Source organism: Gossypium hirsutum, chromosome D08, assembly GCF_007990345.1.
Source record: "Gossypium hirsutum isolate 1008001.06 chromosome D08, Gossypium_hirsutum_v2.1, whole genome shotgun sequence".
Lineage (NCBI taxonomy): Eukaryota > Viridiplantae > Streptophyta > Magnoliopsida > Malvales > Malvaceae > Gossypium > Gossypium hirsutum.
Window position 1 is genome coordinate 39,035,901 of NC_053444.1, and position 23,779 is coordinate 39,059,679.

Consider the following 23,779-nt stretch of genomic DNA (forward strand, 5'->3'; position numbering starts at 1 on the left):
TTCTTTATATATATATATATAATGATATTACTTATAAATAATATTATTTTAAGTAAAATAATAAAATATATTATTTAATAAAAATGTCATTCAAAAGTCATCATGAGTAATTTAACTTCTTCAAGAACAATTTCCTTTTGTTTTTATCAAGAATAAATTTTTTAATATTATTCTTAATACTATAAAAATATTGGAGGGGCCTACTTATATTTTTAGGAGGACTATAATATATATACAAAGGGGAAAGCTGCAAAAATCTTAAACCTTGGGGAACCTACTTATATTTTTGGGAGGGCCATAATATATTTACAAAGGACAAAATTGAAAAGAATTAAACTTTGGGGGCCTCACTTGACTCCGCGGTTGCAGGAGTACTTTGTTGATTTTGAGACACGTGAGGGGTTAAAATTAATTTGGTTATATGAGTTTTGGATCAAAAGGATGTGTTTGATGTATATTTGGAACTATAACTTGATATAATTTTTATTAGTGCATGTGAATGCAGTACTTATTCTATTTTTATGTCGGTATATCATACATATTTATACCCTAATAATTCGTTTTTAGATGTTCACGTTCATACCATTCAATTTAAAGATAATTTATGTTTGTGTTTCATATTTGCAGAGGGATTGGATTTGAAGGGAAAATATGTTGCATGTGTGTTTAAAATTTATGTAAATTTTTTATTACATTTGTCTCATTTTCTTTTCTTTTTGTCAAATTTTATTTAATTACTCTCATGTCTCAATTTTGACCCCTTTTTTCTTTTGTGTTTTATATAAATTTTGTACTTATAATTTTTCATTATGATTTAAAGTATTATAAATTTTTATAATTCTTTTTTCACATCCTCAATTCATTCCATAATATTCATTTATTTAAGAATTAAACCAATCATATATTACATTCAATTAAAAATTCTTAATTTTAATGGAAGGTTCATGATTTTGAGAAACTAATTTTGAGCTAGTCCCAAAAGTAATGTATTGTAGACATGAGAGGTTAGGTTAAATTCGTCCAAATTATCAAAATTTTAGAGGGTAATTGAAGTATTGCATGGTGAAGAAAAAGAAAAAGACAAAAAATGTGTTTGTAATAATAGGTATTATGTACTTATATGAGTTTTAAAAGGTTTATAGCTTTTTTCAACCTTTTTGACATAATATTTTTAGTGTTACTTTTAGTTATTTTTATGCTATCTTTGGGTTTCTATTTTGGCTGTTAAACTTTAAAAATTTTCATTTCGAGCACTAACATTTGAATTCGTTCGTGTTTTGGTTACTTATTCTTAAGTTGATAACGAATAGCCATATTCTAACCAATATAATAACACATTTAGTCCTCTATATTTACATATTCTATAAATTTGATTCTAATTCTAAATAATTCAATAAATTTAGCCCTTCACATTTACAAATTCTATCAGTTTGATCCTCAAACTTCCTAATCAAAGCTTTCAGCTTTTAAAACAGACACATTCCACATATATATATATATATATATTATATATTATATATTTAAAATTTTATTTTCAATTATTTTTAATGGTGTTTAGTTAATTTCTAGCACTAATTTATTAAAAATATAAAAAAAGGGTTATGTACCGAATTAGATAATTTCAACCATAAATAAAACAATTAATAGATGTGAAATGCCTCTATTTTAAAAGCTAAAAGCTTTGGTTAGGAAGTTTGAGGACCAAACTGATCGAATTTGTAAATCTGAAGGGCTAAATTTATTGAATTATTTAGAATTAAGATCAAATTAATAGGATATGTAAGTATTGAGGGCTAAATGTGTTATTATATCAGTTAGAAAAAAAAAACTTTCCGTGCGGGTAACCAAAACGAGAACAAATTCAAACATTAATGCTTAAATTAGAAGAATTTAAATTTAAGCGACCATGCATATACTTTCACTCTAATTTTTTAGTATTGTATTTATATGGTATAGTCATGTTGGTCTAGAATTGTCAAAGTCCAATTAATGTTATTAAAATAATTCTTAATTTAATGTGGTATATCCATTTTTTGGGTCATAAATGCATTCAAGGTGTTATATATTTACGACGCATTAATAAGATTTTAGAACATTCATGCATCCATTTGGTGTTTTAATTATTTTATCATATCATACAATTTGAAAAATATTGAAAATGTTTTAATTATTTTATCATATCATGTTGGGTTTAAATTTATTCAAAATTGAAATTTGACAAGTTAGATAATTTTGTATTCACTATCCTCCATTGCAATTATTTGTTTCTCTAAATTATAATTTCACATGTAAAAGTATCTCAAAAACCATATCTTATATTTTTATTTTTCTACTGAAAATGAGTAAATTAGCCCATGTATGTTACATAAGTGAGCAAAGTAGCCATTATTAAAATTTGGTGTTTATATATAAGGTATAATAATAAATTTATCCCTCAATCTTTACACATTTATTTAATTTGACCCCTACTCTTTTATTGGAAGTAAAATAGAAAATTGTGAAATTAATAAGACTAAAGGGTCAAAAGGACTTAGTAATTAATTAATTAAGCCCTTTTAATATTTAAAATTATTTAAAAAATCATAAAATTATAAACAAAAGTTAAAAAAACTAAAATTAAAATTAAAATTTTTCTTAAAAAATAACAATAAAAGAGTAGGCCAAATTTTTTAAAATCTTATAACCATGGGTTGGATTGTTATTTTTAATAAATTTTTTATAACTTCCTTTTATAAATTCTGTTTGTAATTTTATGATTTTTTAAAATAATTTTTAAAATTTAAAAAGGCTTAATTAGTTTTTAAAAATTTTTTTACTAAGTCCTTTTTGACTCTTTAATTGCAGAATTTTCTAATATTTTACTGCTAATAAAAGAATAAGGGGTCATATTGAATGAGTAAAATAGTACTAAAGGGTTTGTGTGGTAAATTTACCCAACTTAACTAAAAAATTTCAATGCAAACATCTTGCGTCGTGATAGCTCTTTGGCTAAAGTAACAGGAGGAGTATAGGCGTCCGATATTGTGTATTGTGGGATGGTTTTTTGGTCAACGACTGTGATACAGACATCCCTCACATGCATTGAAACGACATCAATTATATTTTATTAATTGCAGTACCCGCCCAATCATGATACTAAAGTAATAAACAAGCATCTCCGGTCCAAACCAAATTAAACCACAGCCACCCATCTTAAAGGATCCAATAATAAATAGAAAAAAGAAAACATATTTAAATCCCCCTCAATCATCTTCATCAACCTGTAACATATATTATCACTAAAGCCTTGTACCTCATCATTACATTAAGATCACAATGTCTGAAAACCAACCGAATTAAGGCAAAGCCGTGGAAGCCTAATTGCCCATACCAACCCTTGGAATCATAGTTCCGGGGCATAATTGTGTTTAAAATTCTTGACCCCATGAACACGACATTCCAACAAAGGCAGCCCAGAACCAAACCCTAACACCTATGTACGTACATGAACGAAGGTCGGACATCAGAATTAGCGCTTTTCTTTTTGAGAATACCAGAGTTAATTATAGTTAATGACTACTTTATTTAAACCTGCCAACAAAGTCATATTAAGGAATTCTTTAGGATTAAATAAAGCATCAATTTACTTCTTTTTTAGAATGATTCCATACCACCACTGTAGTGGAGATTATGCCCCCAGTTTTGTTCTTTTTGCATTCTGTGTGGGCTTTATGCAATACCTACATCCTTAATTGTTCTTTCCTTTAAATAATTTTCATATTTTTTTTATTTAAAAATATTGGTCTCGCTCTTTAATTTTGGTATTGGAGTTAACAATCTTCAAGGTAAAGTAATTATTTTATCTCTTTAACATTTACATTTTTTTTGGTTAATTTAAAATTACATAATTTTTTTCATATAACAATCAATTTAATTGGTTTAAAGTAAATAAATTATTAACAAATCAAAAATAAAAATATTAAAACAGTTCAATTTTCAGTTTAACTAATTTTTTAGGTCAGTTCAACCAATTCATATTGGTCAGTAAGTCTACTATTTTTAAAATATTTTAGCCCCTCAACATTTATAATTTTTATCAATTTGATCCATACCCAAGTACCACACTTTAAGAGAAATAGTTTTTTTTATTTAAAAAAACATAATTTTTTAAGGGAAAAACATAAAAAATTTAAAAGTTATAACTTTTAAAAGATAAAAAATATATGAAAAAATAAAAAATTCTTTAAAATTCAAAAATAAAAATATTTTCTTTAAAAATATATAAAAAATTCTAAAATTCAATATTATCGAAACCGAACCAGACTAATTAGATTAAGAACCAATTGGGGGTATCATTCCGGTGAGAGATAAAAAATTGTTGACTCGCGAATCGATACGGATTGGTTGAATAGGGCTAAAAAATCAATTGGACTAATTTTTATAGTTTTTAATATTTTTTATTTTTGAATTTTTAATAATTTATTTGCTTTGAAGTGATTGGACCGATCATTTTGGGAACTAACTGGTCAGACCAGATCGAAATCTGTTCACCTGTCAGTTTATTCGATTTTTTTATCTCAGTTCTATCATTTCATATCGATTCACGAGTCAACCGATTTTTTACCTATCAATGAATCGATACCCCAGATAGTTCCTAGTCTAACAGTCTTTGACACTATTAACTTTAATCGTAAAATTAGAGTGAAGGACCAAAAGTTTTAAATAAAAAATAATATAGAAACTAAATGTGTCAAAATTAAAATATTAAATATTAAATTTAAAAAGAGTATTTAAACCTATTGTTTCAAAAGGCTGAGGGAATAAGCGGAGAATACTTGGCCGACAACGTCACAGGCAGCTGCTTAGTTAACTTGGCAGCATCAAACAGGTATATTTATTTTAGGTGTGATTAAAATTTAATCAGAAACTTCAAAGGGATTGTTAATTTGTCTGTAGTAGCCTTGTGCACTGGGATTTGATGGATCATTTTAAAAAAGATACAAAATTGAGGGCTCATTGCACCACCACTTTGCGGACAAAACGCAGTGGAGCTCCTTTTTGGTTTACGGTTTTAATGATGAGTTTTGGAACTCAACCCAAGTCCAGATATCCACCTCTTCTTTTTTGCCTTCCCTTTCTTCAATTTCTACTTTACTCCAATTTATGTCTATTTCAGAAGACAAGTGAGTTTTATAAAACTTTAAAGAACTGTAAAATAATCACTAAATTATTTAAATCATTAAATTGCTAAAATCAGGGTTGTATAGCACTGCCTGCACCATTCTTTTCTTGTTATTAGTTCAAATGTTGATTTGAGTATAAATTGTATTTATACAAGATAGAAACAAAAGCCAACTATCCATCCAAAAATGTCATTTCTAAGATTACTTTTTGTGACTAGCTTTCGTATTAATGGTTAGCACATTGCCTATGTTATATTCAATTGGGAAATTCAAAAGCACCTTTATTTTTTAATTTCACAAAGTTGGCCAAAGCATCATTACATATTATATTAGTGAGGTTAAGTGCGAAAGTTCTTGCAGATTGTGGAGTAATGATGCATGTGATGTGAGTGGGTTTGACTTCATACTTTCAAACAAGCTTCCTTTACTTTTTGGTAGTGATACTTTTGTGCCACAAATTTTGGATTCCTGACGTGATTGTTGAGTAGAGAAGAGGATAAACAAGAGCCATTCTTTCCATTCATTCTTTTCTTCCCTTACTCATCATTTAGCTTTCCAGTCCAATAGCCATGGGCAGAGCCTAGCTAGCTACCACCAACCTTTTTGTTTAGTAAAATGGCACCAGCTATGTGCAACAGCAGGGAACAGAGGACATCACTACTAGAACCTTCTCCCCCGCTTCACTTTTACAGGTTAAACACATGCCTCTTTAAAACAGATTCTTCATCCCTGGACATACCCTTTCTTTTTACTTTTTATTATTTATTAATTTTCTACTCTAAATTTTAATACTCAATTACCTTAGTTAAAGTTTGGAAGTCTAAACTTTGTTAATAAAAAAAATTGAAGTTAGTAAATAATAATAATTTTATCTATTTTTTTACCATTATTCATGCACTGATCAGTGCATAATGTTCTAACCGGTATAATTAGAATTGATCAAAATAAGTCAGTGTAATCGATACGGATCAAAATTTACACCAAAGCAAAAAAAGAGAAGTGAGCATTTCAATTTATTATTGGAACAACACCAAAACCAGTGCAAAACCAGCTACATTAATTATACTACAATATACATCAGCACTCACGAGTTCCATGTATGGATATAGAATGATCTCATCAAATGCACTTTCATGGAAGTTACTGCCCCTCGTATATATCACAATTCACCAAGAGGAACAAGTCTATGATCGATGCGTGTATATGCAGCAAGATGAGCGTTTTCAGCGGTACGATCCGCATGTAAAGCTCCTTAATTGTATGAGTTAGACTTACTTAATGGGATGTCAACGGGGTGGAGTTGCATGCAGAGATTTCTGTATCTCTTATTCTCAAACTTGATTTAATTTAAAATCGAATCTCAGAACTTGGATTCTAAGAACTCTGCATAATTATTTTATGATCCCTAAGCCGGGTTTAAGGATAGTGGAGTAGCACATGGTAGAGGGGGTAAGAATATATGTAAGAAATCGTAGTAAAAAAAGAAGGAATTTAAATGGCATAGCAACTCCTTATGTGACTCAAGGCCATAAGCCAATCCAACTAACACTTACTTTTTAAGTTATTTATTTGGCGGATGATATAATTCTACATACCTAAATCACAGATGTACCAACTCTTCATAACCAGCAAACTTCTGAGGGTCCAAAAGGGAGCCACCTCCACCAACTTTAATTTTGCGTTTCAAAACTTTTTTTTTTCCATTAAGTGCACTTTTTAAAATTTAAATTTACCTTTTTATCGTTATAGAAAAAGGCTGATAAGTTTGTTTAAAACTTTTAAATTTTTATCATCTTCCTTAGAAGTTTTTGGAGAAAAATAAGTTGTGTAGTGCTAAAGGTCTCGATACCAAATGGGGATTATTATGCTAATAGTTAGTTATTATTTATTTAATTTGTTAGGCTAAAAAATATTAAGAGGGGTAATTTTAATACAGTTTTACCTTTGTCTGTCGCATGGCACGTCTCTGTCTGCTGAGTAGCAAGAACCTTTTAGGACTCTGTTTAGTAGATCTTGTTTTTTAGGGTTTCTTCTCCTTCTTTCTTTTGTTGTTTCTGTTTAGTTCTACTATTGGAGTCTTGTTTCGTTCGATTGGGGTAAACAAATGGAAAATAAGTTGGTTGATCTGCATATCAAGGAGAAGGAAGAGGCAGTTTTAAGGGTAGAGGAGATTGTAGGAGATCATAAACCGGTGTATGATCTGTGTTTAGTTGGCTGTTTCGTTACCGCTAGTGTTGTGCATTTTCCTGCAATGTGTAACACTCTTGCGAATCTATGGCACCCGTTGGGGGGCATTGAAATTTTAGATCTAAGGAAAAAGATTCTTTTTAGATTTTTTCATTGGGTTGATATTGAAAGGGTCATAAAGGGAGCACCTTGGACGTTCAATAACCACTTATTGGTTTTTCATTGTTTGGTAGGGATCGAGGAGCATCCGAGAGTGCCATTGATCTACTCGTTCTTTCAGGTTCAAGTTCACGGACTACCACTTAGTTTCTTTTCGGAAGCCATTGCGAACTAGTTGGGGGATTTCATTGGAATCTTTGAAGAGTATGATTATAAACAAGTTGACGGGTTTTTTACTCAGTTTATGCGAATCAGGGTAAAAGTGGATATTATATCTCCTTTGAAACGCAAGAAGAAAATCCAAGTTTCCACCTAGAACCATATTTATGTTTGATTCCAATACGAAAAACTCACCGTCTTTTGTTTTCTATGTAGGAAGCTAGGACACAATGATAGTTTTTGCCCAGTTAGGCTTCAGAGGGATGTGGATAAGTTGGATTTGGGATGGGATATTTCACTTCGGGTGTCGAGAAGGAAAGCTACCACAATGGAAAGCATTGGGTTGCGTAAAAGAAATATGAAAGGTTTACAGGGTGGCTCCTCCCATGATTGGAGAGATAACAGAAACATTAACAATCGTCCATTTGTGAATGCCTTGGGAAAAGTAAATCCCATGCTGGGAGTAAATTTAGAAGGAGATGGTGCGGGGTTTTAGATGGATCAACTGGATTATTCTTTGGCTACAGGACGTGATCCAATGATTCATGATCTAGAGAAGAGTCTCATTAGGGATTTTGAGGGTAAAAAGAGACAAAGAGTTGGGGGTTACTCTGAAGGGGTTTATGAGAGCTCGAATTTTACAGGGAAATGTGATGAATGACTGATGGCTTATGAAAATGAATTATCGGTGACTACCAAGGGGTAGGTCAACCGGCAACAATAAAAATCATGTATTGGAATGTCTGTGAGTTGGGGAGTTCACGGACTACGAGAAGGCTTAAGCATTTATTGAGACTTTATAATCCCCAAGTAATTTTTTTTATAGAGACTAAGTTAGATTCAAAAAGTATGGAATTAGTATGAAGGAAAGATGGTTTGTGCATGATATTGAGGTGGCGGCGAAAGGTACTAGGGGATAACTTTGTTTAGGTTGGAAAGCTGAAGTTAATATAATTCTAAGAAGCTATTCAAGGAACCATATAGATGTGGAGATTAGATGAGATGTTGTGGAGGATGACAAGGTTCCATTGGTGCCCAGATGTTCGATCTCGATCGAAATCGTGGGATCTTCTTCGAAAGTTGGGTCGGGATAGCACGTTACTTTAGTTAGTTTGTGGGGATTTTAATAAAATTTTTTATTCTTTTGAGAAGAAATAGGATGTTATTCGAGAAGAAGGTCAAATAGAATATTTTCAAAATGTGCTACACAAATATTAATTGGACGATATGGGATATGAAGGGTCATGGTTCACTTAGAAAATAGGGAAATTTGTGGAGAATAATATTAGAGAGCAACTGGATAGAGGGGTCACAAATGATGCTTGGAGAGAGTTGTTCCCTCCATTTTCGTTGAAACACCTTCCCCATTCGTTCTTCAATCATTGCCCATTATTGATAGACATGGTGTGAAGAATGGAAAGATACAAAGTAGACAGATTTTATTTTGAGAACTGTTGGATTTTTGAAGGCTCTTGTGAAGGGAGATTAGTCGCCTTTGGAAGGTAAGTGGTAGTAGTGTTCCACATAGATTGGCATTGCTATGCAAAGGCCTTAGCAAGTAGGTAGTTAAATTAAAATTAAAAAGAGGTAGATAAATGAGGGCGTTGCATAATCACTTCGTAGAACTAAACGAAGAGGATAGAGAGGAAGGTAATCTGTCTAATTTTTTGGGGAAAAAAGTGGAATTGAACTTGGAAATGGAGAAGGAAGCATCATATTAGGAACAGAGAGGTCGAGCGAATTGGCTAAGATAGAGGGACAGGAATACTGGGTTTTCCCATTGTTTTGCCTCACAAAGGAGGAGAATGAATATTATAATAGGTTTCTAGGGGAGGATGGGCAAAATGTATCGAGCAAAGAAGACTTAATAATTGTTACTAATAATTATTTTACAAAATTATTCACCTCGCGAGGAGAAGGTAACACGGATCATATTTTAAGGGGTGGATGTGTGTATCATTGAAGAGATGAATAAGTGTTTAGATGCATCATATGAGAAGGAAGAAATACTTATTGCGTTGAGATCTATGGCTCCTATGAAAGCCTCTGGACCGGATGGGTTACCAGTATTGTTTTATCAATATTTTTGGCATATTGTGGGGAACGATGCGAGTTATTATTGTTTGGAGGTTTTGAATAAAGGTAAATCACTTTCTAAAATAAATAAAACAAATATTGTCCTTATTCCAAAGACAAGTAGTCTGACGTGTACGCAAAATTTTTGCCTCATAAGTCCTTATTCTATTCTTTATAAGATTATTTCAAAAACAGTGGTGAACAGATTTCAAAAAGTGCTAAATGTGTGTGTGGATGAAGCGCAGAGTGCTTTTGTCCCTGGCAGATTGATAATGGACAATATTTTTCTTACTTATGAAATCCTTAATGTTTATAAACATAAAAGATTGGGTAATAAAGGAAATTTCGCTCTCAAGTTAGATATGAGCAAAACCTATAATCAAGTTGAGTGGATTTTTCTAGAAAAAATGATGTTGAAAATGGGTTTTTCGAGGCGATAGGTGGGATTTATAACTCACTGTGTTAGTACGGTGTCTTATTCAATTATTCTGAATCGGGTTCTTGGTAAAGAGTTTTTTCTTGGAAAGGGTCTTAGACAATGGGACCCTTTCAACCCTTACTTATTTTTGATCGTAGTGAATGTCTATCCTCCCTCATGCAGACGACGATCCGAAAAGGAGTGGTATGTGGTGCAAAACTGAGTAGAAGGGGCTCGTAAATCTCACACTTACTGTTTGTAGATAATTGTATCCTCTTTGGCGATGCTACAGTAAATGGGGCTTTAATTTTGAAATAGATTTTGGTGGAATATGAGAATGCATCGAGGAAATGTGTAAACTTTGATAAATTGATTGTTTATTTAAGTTTGAATGTTGGTGAGAATGTTAAGGAAGATGTTATGGGCTTCCTGGGTCTTCGATCCTCTACTAATCCAGAAAGATATTTGGCTTATCGAACATGGTGGATCAAGATGGACCTTCCAAGTTCTGGAAGACCGTATGAAAAGCCGTATCAGGAATTGGTGCATTCGACCATTGTCCTAGGAGGTTAAAGTGATATTTATTAAAAGTGTCTTATAAGCCATTCCTACTTTTACTATGTCATGTTTTTTGTTGCCATCGTTGTTTTGTTTAGAGTTCATCCAACCAGACACACCACATAGGACCTCAAAAGGCCTATCCAAATCTACATACCATGTTTGTGGACTAAGCCACTCAAATAAAAGTACGCAGCAAAGCTGACATAGATACAGTACAGTGCATTGCGGCAAACTGTTGTATAGATATATTGCAGTTAAACCGCTAGATTATATCAGAATCATTCTTCTTTCCCTTCACAACCAAACCCCAAATCATGATGCAAATACAACAATGCACACTAAACACGAATGGTCACATAGATACAGAAGGTCGTAAACAGTCAGGCAAATACAAAATTCTGTGCAATTACAAAAATACACACTCTTTGGAATCAGACACACAGAATCAGAGTACAGAATCAGAATGCTCTTACACACATAAACTCAATGTCAAATATCTTTACAGTTATTGTACACGATTTCACTTCGCAGAACACATTACAAATACGAACTATAAAACCAAAAGTTTAGCACCACGCTTAAAGTAAATCACACGACCCTAAGCCGTATCAGAGTCCTTAGTACTTATACAGAGGCCTCAACAACCGTTGGATCGCATAAGAAACAAAACAGATAAGTTACTCTATAGAACAGATAAGTTACTCTATAGAACAAAAGTTTATGAAATAGAGCCACACGACCGTTTGCTCCGGTCGTATGGAAGTGCCTAGGCCGTGTGGGGGTCAACACATCTAGGTGGAAAGGTATACGCCTCGTGTGAAAGGAGGCACACGACCGTATGGCTAAGGCACACGTCCGTGTGACCTAGGGACATGGTCGTGCGATCCAGCCGTGTAACTCTATGTTCGTTTGTGCTAAAATAGGGTACAAGGTAGACACGGCCGTGTGAGGGTCTCACACACTCGTGTGCCCACCAGACATGGTCGTGTGTCCAAAACACATGTCCGTGTGGGATCTTTAAATCCCCAAATTGGCTACACGGTCATGTAGCACCAAACCATCCAAACCCTAATTCCCAAATACACACGCCGGTGTGCCTATGGGACACGGCCATGTGGAAGTCGACTAAAATCCCCAAATTAGCCACACAACCGTGTAGCCAGGCCATGTGACACTAGAATTTACCCAAAAACCCTAAAATTTCAAATGTACACCGCCGTGTGAACCGCCTGTGTGGCCACCCGTGTGGTCACGAAACCCTACCGAAATTGGCTGTAAATCGTGCTTTTCTTTCCCGAAATGTATTCCCAACCTTAGTAGATCTAAATCCCACCCCGAAATTGTGTAAAAACGATTCCTATCCGCTTTAATATTAAAAGCTACGGTTTAATTCCCGTAGTATTCAAGACATAACTAAACTCCATGGAATCCAATATCAAAGCTAAACAATTCAGAAACACACCCACAATAGCCGAATTTCACATATCCATTTTAAAAATTCAATAATGTAAAAGAAAAGTTTGAAACCCACACCTTAGTTCGTGATCGTACACCTAGACACCGACTTAACAATAAGGAACTGACTTAACAATAAGGAAACCACAGCTTTCCAAAAATCATAAACAAAACTGTTCTTTTATTTTGTCAAAAGGCGCAAGAAATCCAAAAATAAAAGAAGGAGAAAGAAAAACGATGGTGAGGGAAAGGAAGAACGTGAAAAAAATAGTAAGGGAAAAAATAAAAAAATTAAAAAATTAAAAAATTAAAAATTTTAACACAACAAAGCTAAATATAACATAATTCCCTCATAACACACTTGATGACTTAAACTTGGGACCCCAGGCTAAACTAACACACAACCAACCACTAGACCAGCAGGTCTATTCTGTCACTAAAACGCAAAAACACACAAAATTGGTCTAGCTACGCATAAACCTTAAATGCAAACCCCAAAAACTTTTAACCCCAAAATCTGAGGTGTTACGACTTACCTTTCTTTAAAAAAATTTCGTCCCCGAAATTTTCCATTAACAGAACAGTCACTTAACCCTGAGTCTACCACTACGCTCTCGTTGCGCACTCTAACCCGACCAGTACCATACCAAAATTAAGACGTTAAACACATAATTAGAACACTTAGCCACTGAAGTAGTTACATATTTGTTCATCATACACACACAAACGTTATCCAACGAACAGTCGAACGAATCATTCGCAGCAACAACACACAATGACAAAATAACCTACACCTATACTTGTCTTAATGTCGTCGAAGACACTCCGAATCCAATGTTCTCTGGACCCGCATAAAAAATACGCTCCCACCCTTTTCCAATAATTACCTGAATGACGCTTCTTACAGTACTCACAAAACGGAACGTTCACACCACTACCAGTACCCTCCGCAATACCTTTATTGCCACTCAAATGTGTTCTCTTACGCTTCACAGACTGAGGCTCCAACCTCCGAGGACTGCGATTTCTCTTCTTCCCACAATCTACACACTTAGTTTACACTAACTCTCTATGTCTGTCTAACCTAGCCTTGAGCACTTGCTCTAGCACCTCTCTCACTATCCGAGTCAATGCCTCAGTATCGAGGTCCAGGTTCTCACTGCCTGAAGTTGGCCGAATCGCATTGACTTCAGACTCTTGAATAGGCACACATCTCAATGAAGTAAACGACTCCTCGAGAGGCTCACCTGATTGATCATCGCGATCTCGCTTGTCACCTGAATCCATATTGGTTTTATAACTAATCTTTACAATATCTGATTTCCAGAAAACGAACACAGAATAAATACAGAAGTCTACATTTTCTAATCTTACAATTTCAAAATTTCCACCCGGACCAGCACCGGAGTTTCAGACATTTTATTTTTGTAAAACATTTCCAAAACACAAATCATTTCAAATTACTGTGGTATAGTTTCTCAAAATTTTTTCTAAAACGAACACACACACACACACACACACAGAGTTAAGTAAAAACATAGGCCGAGTTTTTACAAACCTAGCTTTAATACCACTAAATGTAACACCTCAATACCTAGGCAAGTAGTTTAGACTGAATTTCGGAGATCACATTGATCACCGAAGTGATCATGGGAAATTTTAGTTTAATAAACCGAAAAATATTACCGTATTTTAGTTCTGTAAAAATTCTCAGATATAAAATCTTGGTATTACAAAAACCTAAATCTAAATAACGCTTATATGTATTTAATACAACAGTTCATATCACAGTTTTTAAAATAGTACTTAGACAAATTATTTAAAATGCATAACTCCGAGACCTTCGGAGTGCTGAGTCTAGCATCAGAATTTGAAAATGTACCTGAAAGGGGAAACACTAAAAGGGTGAGCTACACGAGCTCAGTGTAAGTTCGAGACAATACTAACAACAAAATTACAGACCAGAATTCTAGATAGTAGTACAACGGTGAAACGTACTTATAGAGATATACAGAACCAGAAGGTATACATGAAGCTAATGTCCTAAACGAACGTACTCAAGCAAAGCACTTATCATCACACACAGTGTTACAAAATGTTATTACACGCAAGAACAATCACAAGTAATAAGTCAAACAGACAGAATGCAGACAAACAAACTTACACCCAATCACTTAATCAGATGCTTATGAATGCAGTCAAGTAGTGAAAACCCACCCATCCAGCCAAAACACATCTCTGTCCCCTGATCACACCCCAACAGAGTTGTTTAAGCTCATCCAACCAGATAAACTACATAGAACCTCAAAAGGCCTATCCAACTCAATACACCATGTATGTGGACTAAGCCACTTAAATAAAAGTATACAACAAAGCTGACGAAGATGCATTATGGTGCATTGCGGTAAACTACTATACAAATATGTTATAGTTAAACTGCTAGATTATATCAGAATCTGTCTTCCTTCATTTCACAACTTAAACCCAAATCATGATGTAAATGCAACAATATACACCAAACACAAACAGTCACATAGACATAGAAGGTCGTAAACAGTTAGACAAATACAATATTCTGTGTGATTACAAAAATATACACTCTTTGGAATCAGAGACACAAAATCAAAGTACAGATTTAGAATGCTCTTACACACACAAACTTAATATCAAATTTCTTCACAGTTATCGAACACGGTTTCACTTTTGCAGAGCACATTACAAACACGAACTATAAAATTAAAAGTTTAGCACCACGCTTACTATTAATCACACGACCTTAAGCCGTATTAGAGTCCTTAGTATTTATATAGAAGCCCCAACAACCGTTGGATGGCACAAGAAATAGAACGGATAAGTTACGCTATAGAACAAAAGTTTACAAAACAGGGCCACAAGGCCGTGTACTCCGGCAGTATGGAAGTGCCTAGGTCATGTAGGGGTCAACACGCCCAGGTGGAGAGGCACACACCCGTGTGAAAGGAGGCACATGGCCGTGTGGCTAAGGCACACGTCTGTGTGACCTAGGGACATGACCGTGCGATCCGGCCGTGTAACTCTCTGTCCGTTTGTGCTAAAATAAGGTATAGAACAAACACGACCGTATGAGGGTCTCACACGTCTGTGTGCCCACCAGACATGACCATGTGTTTAAAATACACACCTGTGTGGAATCCCTAAATCTTTAAATTGGCCACACAATTGTGTGGCCAGGCCGTGTGGCACCAAACCATCCAAACCCTAATCCCCAAATGTGCATGCTCGTATAGAAGTTGACTAAAATCCCCAAATCAGCCACACAAACGTGTGGCACCAGAATTTTCCCGAAAACCCTAAATCCCAAATGTACACGGCCGTGTGAACCGCCCGTGTAGTCACGAGACAACACGAAATTGGCTGCAAATTGTGCCTTTCTTTCTTAAACGCATTCCCAACATCAGTAGATCAAAAACCCACCCCAAAATTGTTTAAAAATGATTCATATCTGCTTTAATACCAAAAACCTACGATTTAATTCCTATAGTATTCAAGACATAACTAAACTCTATGGAATCCAATATCAAAACGAAACAATTCAGAAACGCACCCACAATTACCGTATTTCACATATCGATTTCAGAATTTCGATAATGTAAAAGAAAAGTTTGAAACCCATACCTTAGTTCGTGATTGTACACCCAGACATCGACTTGACGACAAGATAATCACAGCTTTTTGAAAATCATAAGCAAAACCATTCTTTTTTTTGTCAAAAGGCGCAAGAAATCCAAAAATGAAAGGAGAAAGAAAAATGATGGTGAGGGAAAGGAGAGAACGTGAAAAAAATAATGAGGGAAAAAAAACAAAACAAAATAAAAATAAATAAATAAATATTAAAATTTTCAACACAACAAAGCTAAATAAAAAAATTCCCTCATAACACACCTGATGTAACACCCCAAATCCGGTCTAAACGTTATGACCGAATCTGGCGATGTCACATTGTAACACCCCTTACCCATATTCGATGCCGGAATAGGGTACAAGACATTAGCAGAACACATACACTTATAAACATGTTAAACCGAGTTATAAAATTTCATTCAAATTTAAACTCTTCAAATTTTTAACATGCTTTTATAAATCTTCACGTTGTAACTTCAAAATATTATATTTGTAACAAATAGGGCTTCTGAGACCCAATACATACTCATGCAATTCAATACTTCATTTCCATTTCATTTAATTCACAATTCTCATGTTCATGATTCAATTCAATTTCTCAATCTAATATACATTTCAAAACCACAATTATTCATTTAATTCAAATAATATCATTTCCAATTTCCATTTAATTCACGTACAATTCAATTTCATTAAGTTCAATACTAATACATATTTATCGTTTACTTAACATTCTTTTTTTGCATCATTTTACACTTCAAGCATGAACCTAGTATTTCCTTTCCTTTCCACTCCCGTTTCCTATGCATATCACACAAGATATAAACATTACACTCAACCATAGTCGCAAGCTAGTATTTTTGAAGACTAACCACATGATAAACCATTTTAATAAAGATTACAAACTTTAAACCTTACCACCCTTTCATGATCACAAGCATATTTCCATCTATATATTTACCATCTCAATGCATAATTTTATAAATTTAATGTGGCGTAATCCAGCCACAACTTGGCCAAAGCCTAAGCATACACACCAAACATGCTAGCCAAATAAACATATAGTATAAGCATTATAAGCATGGATAAGCACCACATTTATTTATGTATCAAACTTATCAACATGAGTTAATTCATAAACCATTTTTGACATTGCTACATACCAAATCATATACCAAGTATACCACATACACATACTATGAAACTTTATTTTCTCACATGAACTTTAACTATAACTAATAATGCACAATTATAAACATCATTTCTTTTCAGTTATTTATCGATTATAATCGAGTATATAGCCAATTATACACAAATCATTCATATGTTCTTCAAATTTTCCTCCTCCTCCTCTCCATTCCACATCCTTAATGTGTATAACACACTTAAACAACATTAACTACAATTTCACTATTCACTCACATGTATATTCAAAGTTGTCTATTCAAAACAGAGTCACTAAATTATTTTTACCTAGAGCTACAGAACTCCAAATTAAGATCCGTAAATTTTCCCCAAGACTCGATTCACATATCCTCCTACCATAAAATTTTCAAAATTTTTGGTTTAGCCAAATAATACAGTTTATTCTTTAAAGTTTCCCATATTTCACTGCTTGACAGTTTTGACCTCTCTTCACTAAAAATTAATTATCTCATTGTACAGAATTTGGATATTGTTTTTGTTTATTTCTCTTGAAAATAGATTCAGTGGGGATTCTAAAAATATAAACTTTATCCCATAATTATTTTTGTATAATTTTTGACAGTTCTCCAAAGTCAGAACAGGGGATTTCGAACTCATTCTGACTCTGTCTAACTAAAATTCAAATATCTCAAAATATATAACTCTTTTGCTTGCTCTGTTTCTTTTATGTGAAAATAAAATCATTCAGATTCAATTTCATATATTATTCAGCCTCTAATTCAATATCCACCATTTTTGGTGATTTTTCAAAGTCACACAACTGTTGCTGTCTAAACTGTTTTATTGCTAAATGTACTATTTCATAGTTTCACTTTTTCACTTTCAATGACAATTCAATTCAAAATTCACTTTTTCATTTCTAAGTTGATATTCAATTCAATTCCACACCTATATTCATTATTCAATTACACTTATTCAATTTCCCGATGAACACTTCGGAATAATAACAGATTCTCGGTGGATTCAGCACATAGCAACCACCTTATTAATCAATAATGTCCGGTGGAATCAGCACATAGCAACCACCTTACTAATTAATGATGTTCGGTTCACATAGTAGCCTACACATAGTACTATACATGTGACCATTACCATCCGATACACGTAGTAGCTTGCACATAGTACTACACACGTGATCGAAACTATCCGGTACGCATAGTAGCCTGCACATAGTACTACACATGTGACCTATCATTCCGGTACACGTAGTAGCCTGCACATAGTACTACACACGTGACCATCACTTTCACTTTTACATAGTGGCATACATACAATCCATGCCACAAATGTGATCATTTCTGTCACTTCATTCGTATCCCTTTTTATTCCAAAGGTTCATTCGAGAATTTTTCACTTTTTCTCACTTTTCTTTTTATCGATCAATTTCAATTTCTCGTCTTTCTTGATTTATAACAATACATTTAACTTATATAAAATTCACACTATTCATTCCAGTCCAAAAATCATACTTTGGAAAAATTACATTTTTGCCCCTAAAGTTTCACAATATTACAATTTTACCCCTAGGCTCGTAAAATAATTTTTGTTCAATTTCCTTGCATTTTAGGCCTAGCTGAACCATTTTCACAACTATAGCAATCAACAATACTCACTTATTCACACTTGTGACATATTTTATAACTTTTACAAATTAATCCTTTTAGGCATTTTCATCGAAAATTACTTAGTACAAATCGTTTATCACACTCCAAACATTCATATTCTTCCATAAAACATCAAAATACATGCATATCATTCATGGGTAAATTTTTAAACACAAACCCTAGTTCAAAATAATGGTAAAAATAGGTAAATCTTGTTACGAGGATTTCAAAAACGTAAAAATATTAAAAACGGGGATAGAACGGACTTACAATCGAGCTTGGAAGCTTGAAAAACCCTAGCCATGGTTTCTCCACGCAATTTTCAGCCTAGGGTTGAAGATGGACAAAAATTGGCTTTTAATTTTGTTTTTAATTCATTTTAATAACTAAATTACTAAAATACCCTTAATGAAAGACTTTGGAAACATGCCTAACCATACCCATTTTTGTCCACCAACTTAACCAATGGTCTAATTACCATATAAAGACCTCAAATTTAAAATTTCATAACAATTAGACACCTCTAACATATAGAACTCAACCTTTGCACTTTTTACAATTTAGTTCTTTTGACTAAATTGAGTGCCCAAACGTCAAAATTTTCGAACGAAATTTTCACGAAATCATTTTGTAAAATTGTAGACCATAAAAATATAATCAAAATATTTTTTTCTCGTCAAATTTGTGGTCCCAAAACTACTATTCTGACTAGCCCCAAATTCGGGCTGTTACACTTGAGGACTCGAACCCGGGACCCTAGGCTAAACTAACACACAACCAACCACTCGACTAGTAGGTTCATTCTGTCACTAAGACACAGAAACATACATAATTGGTCGAGCTACGCATAGACCCTAGATACAAACCCTAAAAACTTTTAACCCCAGAATCCAGGGTGTTAAAAAGGGTGGTTTTTGTTAAAATACCCTAATTCACTTCTAGCGTGATTGCTAAAAAGAAAATACTATACAAATTATGATTTTATGAGTGCAAATTTAGGTCCTTACCCTTCACATACTTGGAAAAGTATCTGTGCGGCAAGGGGTCTGTTGAAATCGGGTGTGAGTTGATGTGTGGGCTTTGGGGAAGGCATCAGAATTTGTGATGACGCATGGGTTCCGAAGTTGCCTACAAGATATATTCAATCAGGGGAGAAAAGATAATTAGTTAGGCTGGTATCAAAATTGATAAATCATGATGAAAGAAGATGAGATGAGGTAAAGCTTACACTGTACTTGGATGAGGACATTGCGGAGAAAGTGCGTTACATTCCCCTTGCTGATCATTCGTGAAAAGATATGATGGTGTGGGGCGAGGAGCCATCGGACGTGTTTATAGTAAAAATTGGTTACAAAATTTTAATGCATGGTAATAGGGAGGCTACGGGGGATAGACATTACATGGCTTTTTACAAAAAACTCTGGTAGATAAATTTACCAAAGAAAACCAGAATTACAGCTTGGAAAAATTTTTAAAATTACGTTCCTAACTATTACAATTTGCATAACAGAAGATTGAGAAACTCTACCTTGTACCCGAAATGTGCAAGAAAAAGGGAAATGCTGGAGCATATCTTCAAGGATTGCCCATCTATTACAGAAATATGGAAAAAATTACAAATTGCATGGCCTGATGATATTGTTTATACTTCGCTACAAGACTGGTTAAACTATATCTTTTCTTCACTTCCTAATCCTATCTGCAGGATTGTGACTTGCGTTATATGGTTCATTTGGTCAGCAAGAAATAAACTAACCCATGAGAAAAAGGTTATTTTGCCACAGGATATTATCTACAAAGTGAATCCTACATTATAGAAGTGGATGAACCGTAGAGGAAATTACCTACAAAACGAGTGGGTAGTGAGTGATGGAGGCCTTCTGAATTTCATTTCCATAAGCTTAACTTTGGCGCAACGTTTGATGGGAGCGAAAAGCGTTCCTGCACTAAAATAGTTGTAAAAAATTAGGAGGGTAGAGTGGTGGCTTCCAATACAATAATAAACAACAACACACCTTCTAATTTCGTTATGGAGGCTATTGCTTGTATACCTTCTAATTTCGCTACGGAGGCTATTGCTTGACTACTGGCAGTGAATCTTGGTAGAGATCTAGGATTTCAAGAGGTATTGATCGAGGGAGAAGCTCTATCTGTGATAAAGAAAATGCAAGCCTATGACAAAGATGGTTCACTTATTGGGGCTTATATATATGACGGTAAACATAAAGTAGTAGGTTTTATCAAATTTGATTTTTTTCCATATTCAGAGAGATGCAAATGGAGTAGTAGATATTCTAGCAAAGGGAGGCTTAAAGTTGGGATAAAGTACTTATCTGGTGGGTCTGATGCCTTTCTTTGCGAAAGATACGACTGAGAATGACCTTTGTAGGCATTGCTTGAGGGATACAAAGGATCACAACGATGTTACTCTTTTATCGTCTTGATTGTCAGGCTTGCATAGTTTCTTTGGAGACGTGACTAGATTGGAAATGTGTGAATGAATCATTTTGATTTTGTTGTTTTCAAATAGAAAGCGCGTTATTTTTCTCCATTGGGCTGTTGGTTTTCCATGGATAGGGAAAATATCTGGCTTTGGAAATGATGATCATTTAATGCTCTGTTGAGTTGTTTGCCAGATTAAGGATTGGGTTATTTGTTTTTTTTTTGTCCTTTCTCTTTTTCTGTTGGGCTATTTTGTATTCTCCTGTTATTGGTTTCTTTTTTGTTTTTCTTTTGGGCTCTTTTTCAAAGATGTTTTAATGGGTTGTTTCAGCCCATATTTCTTTTATCAATAATAACCCAATTTCCCTTAAAAAAACTAAAAGGGGTAGATTGGTATTTACAAACATCTATAATTTTTTTTTAAAATAACATAGAGCAAGGACAAAAGCTTGCACAAATGGTTTATAGTAGTTCGACCCCAACTTCTAACTCTGCTATTTTAGATGATTTCAACCATTAAGGATTTCTCAATTTACTTTATTGAATTGAAACCTTTTGAGGACAAGATATAACCTTTATAATTTATCTGTTCAAAGGCTAAGATAGAACTATCCCTCTAGTTTTTATGGCTCAACTAGTAACCTTCTAATTAATTAAAACTGTACAAAGATAAAGTAAACAAATATAACCTTTAGAAAGGTATGTGTTTACAAAGCTTGGCTCACTTAAACAAGTAAAATGAGAGTAAGGAAAGAATTTACAATAAGTGCGAAGATTATGTATAAAAGAAAAGTGAGAAATAAAGAATCTGAAGCTTTTTTCTTGACTTTGATGCTTGGATATGTTTCTCTTTTGTTTTGAAGTGTTCTTAAGGTCTATTTATACCTAAGAATAAGTTTTTGACCATTCATAACTATTGGGGGATGACAAATGACCATTGGAAGCATTAAATTAGCAAGTTTTTAAAGCCCTACACGTTAGGGGATTGATCCCCCAGTTCAAATACAATAGTTGTTAGATTGTAGGGATCGATTCAAGGGGGATCTATTCCCAGTTTTTAGCTATTGACTTAGTGGGGATCAATCCCTTCAGGGGAGGGATTGATCCCTCTGTACCAAAGTGCTTAAAATGAGTCGGGATTAGTTTAAAACATGTTCGAAGGCATTTGCTTTAACTCAAGAACATAATATATGGGTAAAATCAATTTAAACAAGTGTTCTTGAATTTGTTTTGGACTTGAAAACATTTTCTATGATATTTCTTTTATTTCCACAAAATGAATTAGGAGATATAATATATAAAATTTATCTTAAATATTATTTTATCAAAAGCTTAAGACATTAAAGTTAAGATAATTTTACCATACGAAAACTCAAATCTCAAACCTTAAGCTCTAAATTAAAAATCCTAAACTCAAATCCTCAAACACTAGCCCTTTGAAACCTGACCCCCAAAACTCAAAGCCCTTAAATCTTAAATCCGAACCCTTAAACCCCAACCTCTTGAAACTCGAATATCATAAATAAAATACTTGAACCTAAAAACCCGAACCTAAAACTTGAAACCTTAAGTTTTAAAGTATAAATCCTAACTTTAAATCTTAAAAAAATAAAGGGTAAACTACACCCAAGATCACTAAACTATTAGTAAATTTACGCTGTGATCACTCAAATTCAAAAAACTACAAAATGGTTATTGAACTATTTTAAAATTTCATTTAAGTCGCTAAATCATTCAAAAGTTTTTATATAAGTCAATGAGTTGTTGAATTTTTATTTTTATTTTTTAAAAAATTGTGGCTAATGAGCCCTAAACGACAATTCAACGATCGGTACGATGGATCGATATGCATGGATGAGTGGAATAGCATATCTTAGATCTAAGTCAATTTGACAATCAGTGTCGGAGAATGTAGAAAAAAGTTGTTTGGGTTTTGGTTGGCAGATTTGTGACATTTAAAATTGCTTTATGAAAAAAAAAATCTGAACTATAGAAGAAAATGGGAAATAGAATTTTCGATTGGTTAGACAATGCAAATAGAAAAAGTCATATATCAACGATTTTAATAGACCAACTATTTAAATGAAAACTTTTGAATAATTTAGTGACCATTTTGTTACTTTTAAAAGTTGAGTGACATAACGTAAACTTAATAATAGTTTAGTGACCCTGGATGCAATTTATCAAAAAAATAATTAAAAAGAAATAATGGTTAAGATTTTAATTAAAAGATTAGATGTTAGCTACATATTTTGCATACCAAATTTAGAAAAATAAATTCACAAAATTTCATTTTTGGATAATTGGGCGTGGATGAAACAAATAACAAATTTCCGCACCTTGTAGCTAATCTCATTTACAACTTTGTAACATATTAAAAACCAAATTTGTGAGAAAAAATTAACAATAGGATGATACTACCTTTTCTTCTTAAACAGATCTACAAAGATTTCGTTTAACAGTGCTTTCTGCTATTTTCCTATTCTTTTATTGTCAAGTAGAAACCTTAATGGAAAGTCTTTTTTCTTTTTGGTATAACCATGAGTGTGTAGGTAACATTATGCACAAGCAATCATTTAGAGATGTAAAATAGCATTTTAACCCATCAATGGTGATGCATACTGAAAGCAGAAACTTAAATTGAGACGCAAATGAGACAGAGACGAGTCACTGAATCTCAGCTGCAAATT

At 33.4% G+C, this 23,779-nt stretch overlaps 1 long non-coding RNA gene across 9 annotated transcripts; it reads right to left on the reverse strand.

The window, feature by feature from the left end:
• Window positions 1–13,867: 13,867 nt before the first annotated feature.
• LOC107912123 (uncharacterized) lies at window positions 13,868–21,327 on the reverse strand. 9 transcript variants are annotated; one of them, XR_005917132.1, is made up of 7 exons: window positions 20,699–21,322; window positions 20,492–20,588; window positions 20,176–20,237; window positions 19,876–20,067; window positions 19,655–19,775; window positions 18,918–18,974; window positions 13,868–14,059 (listed from the first exon to the last, which is right to left on the reverse strand). It is a non-coding gene; the product is annotated as an uncharacterized lncRNA (long non-coding RNA). The 9 variants fall into 9 exon arrangements; XR_001688081.2 differs by having other exon boundaries at window positions 20,492–20,593; window positions 20,699–21,321; XR_005917131.1 differs by having other exon boundaries at window positions 19,876–20,237; window positions 20,492–20,593; window positions 20,699–20,797; window positions 20,977–21,320.
• Window positions 21,328–23,779: the final 2,452 nt, after the last annotated feature.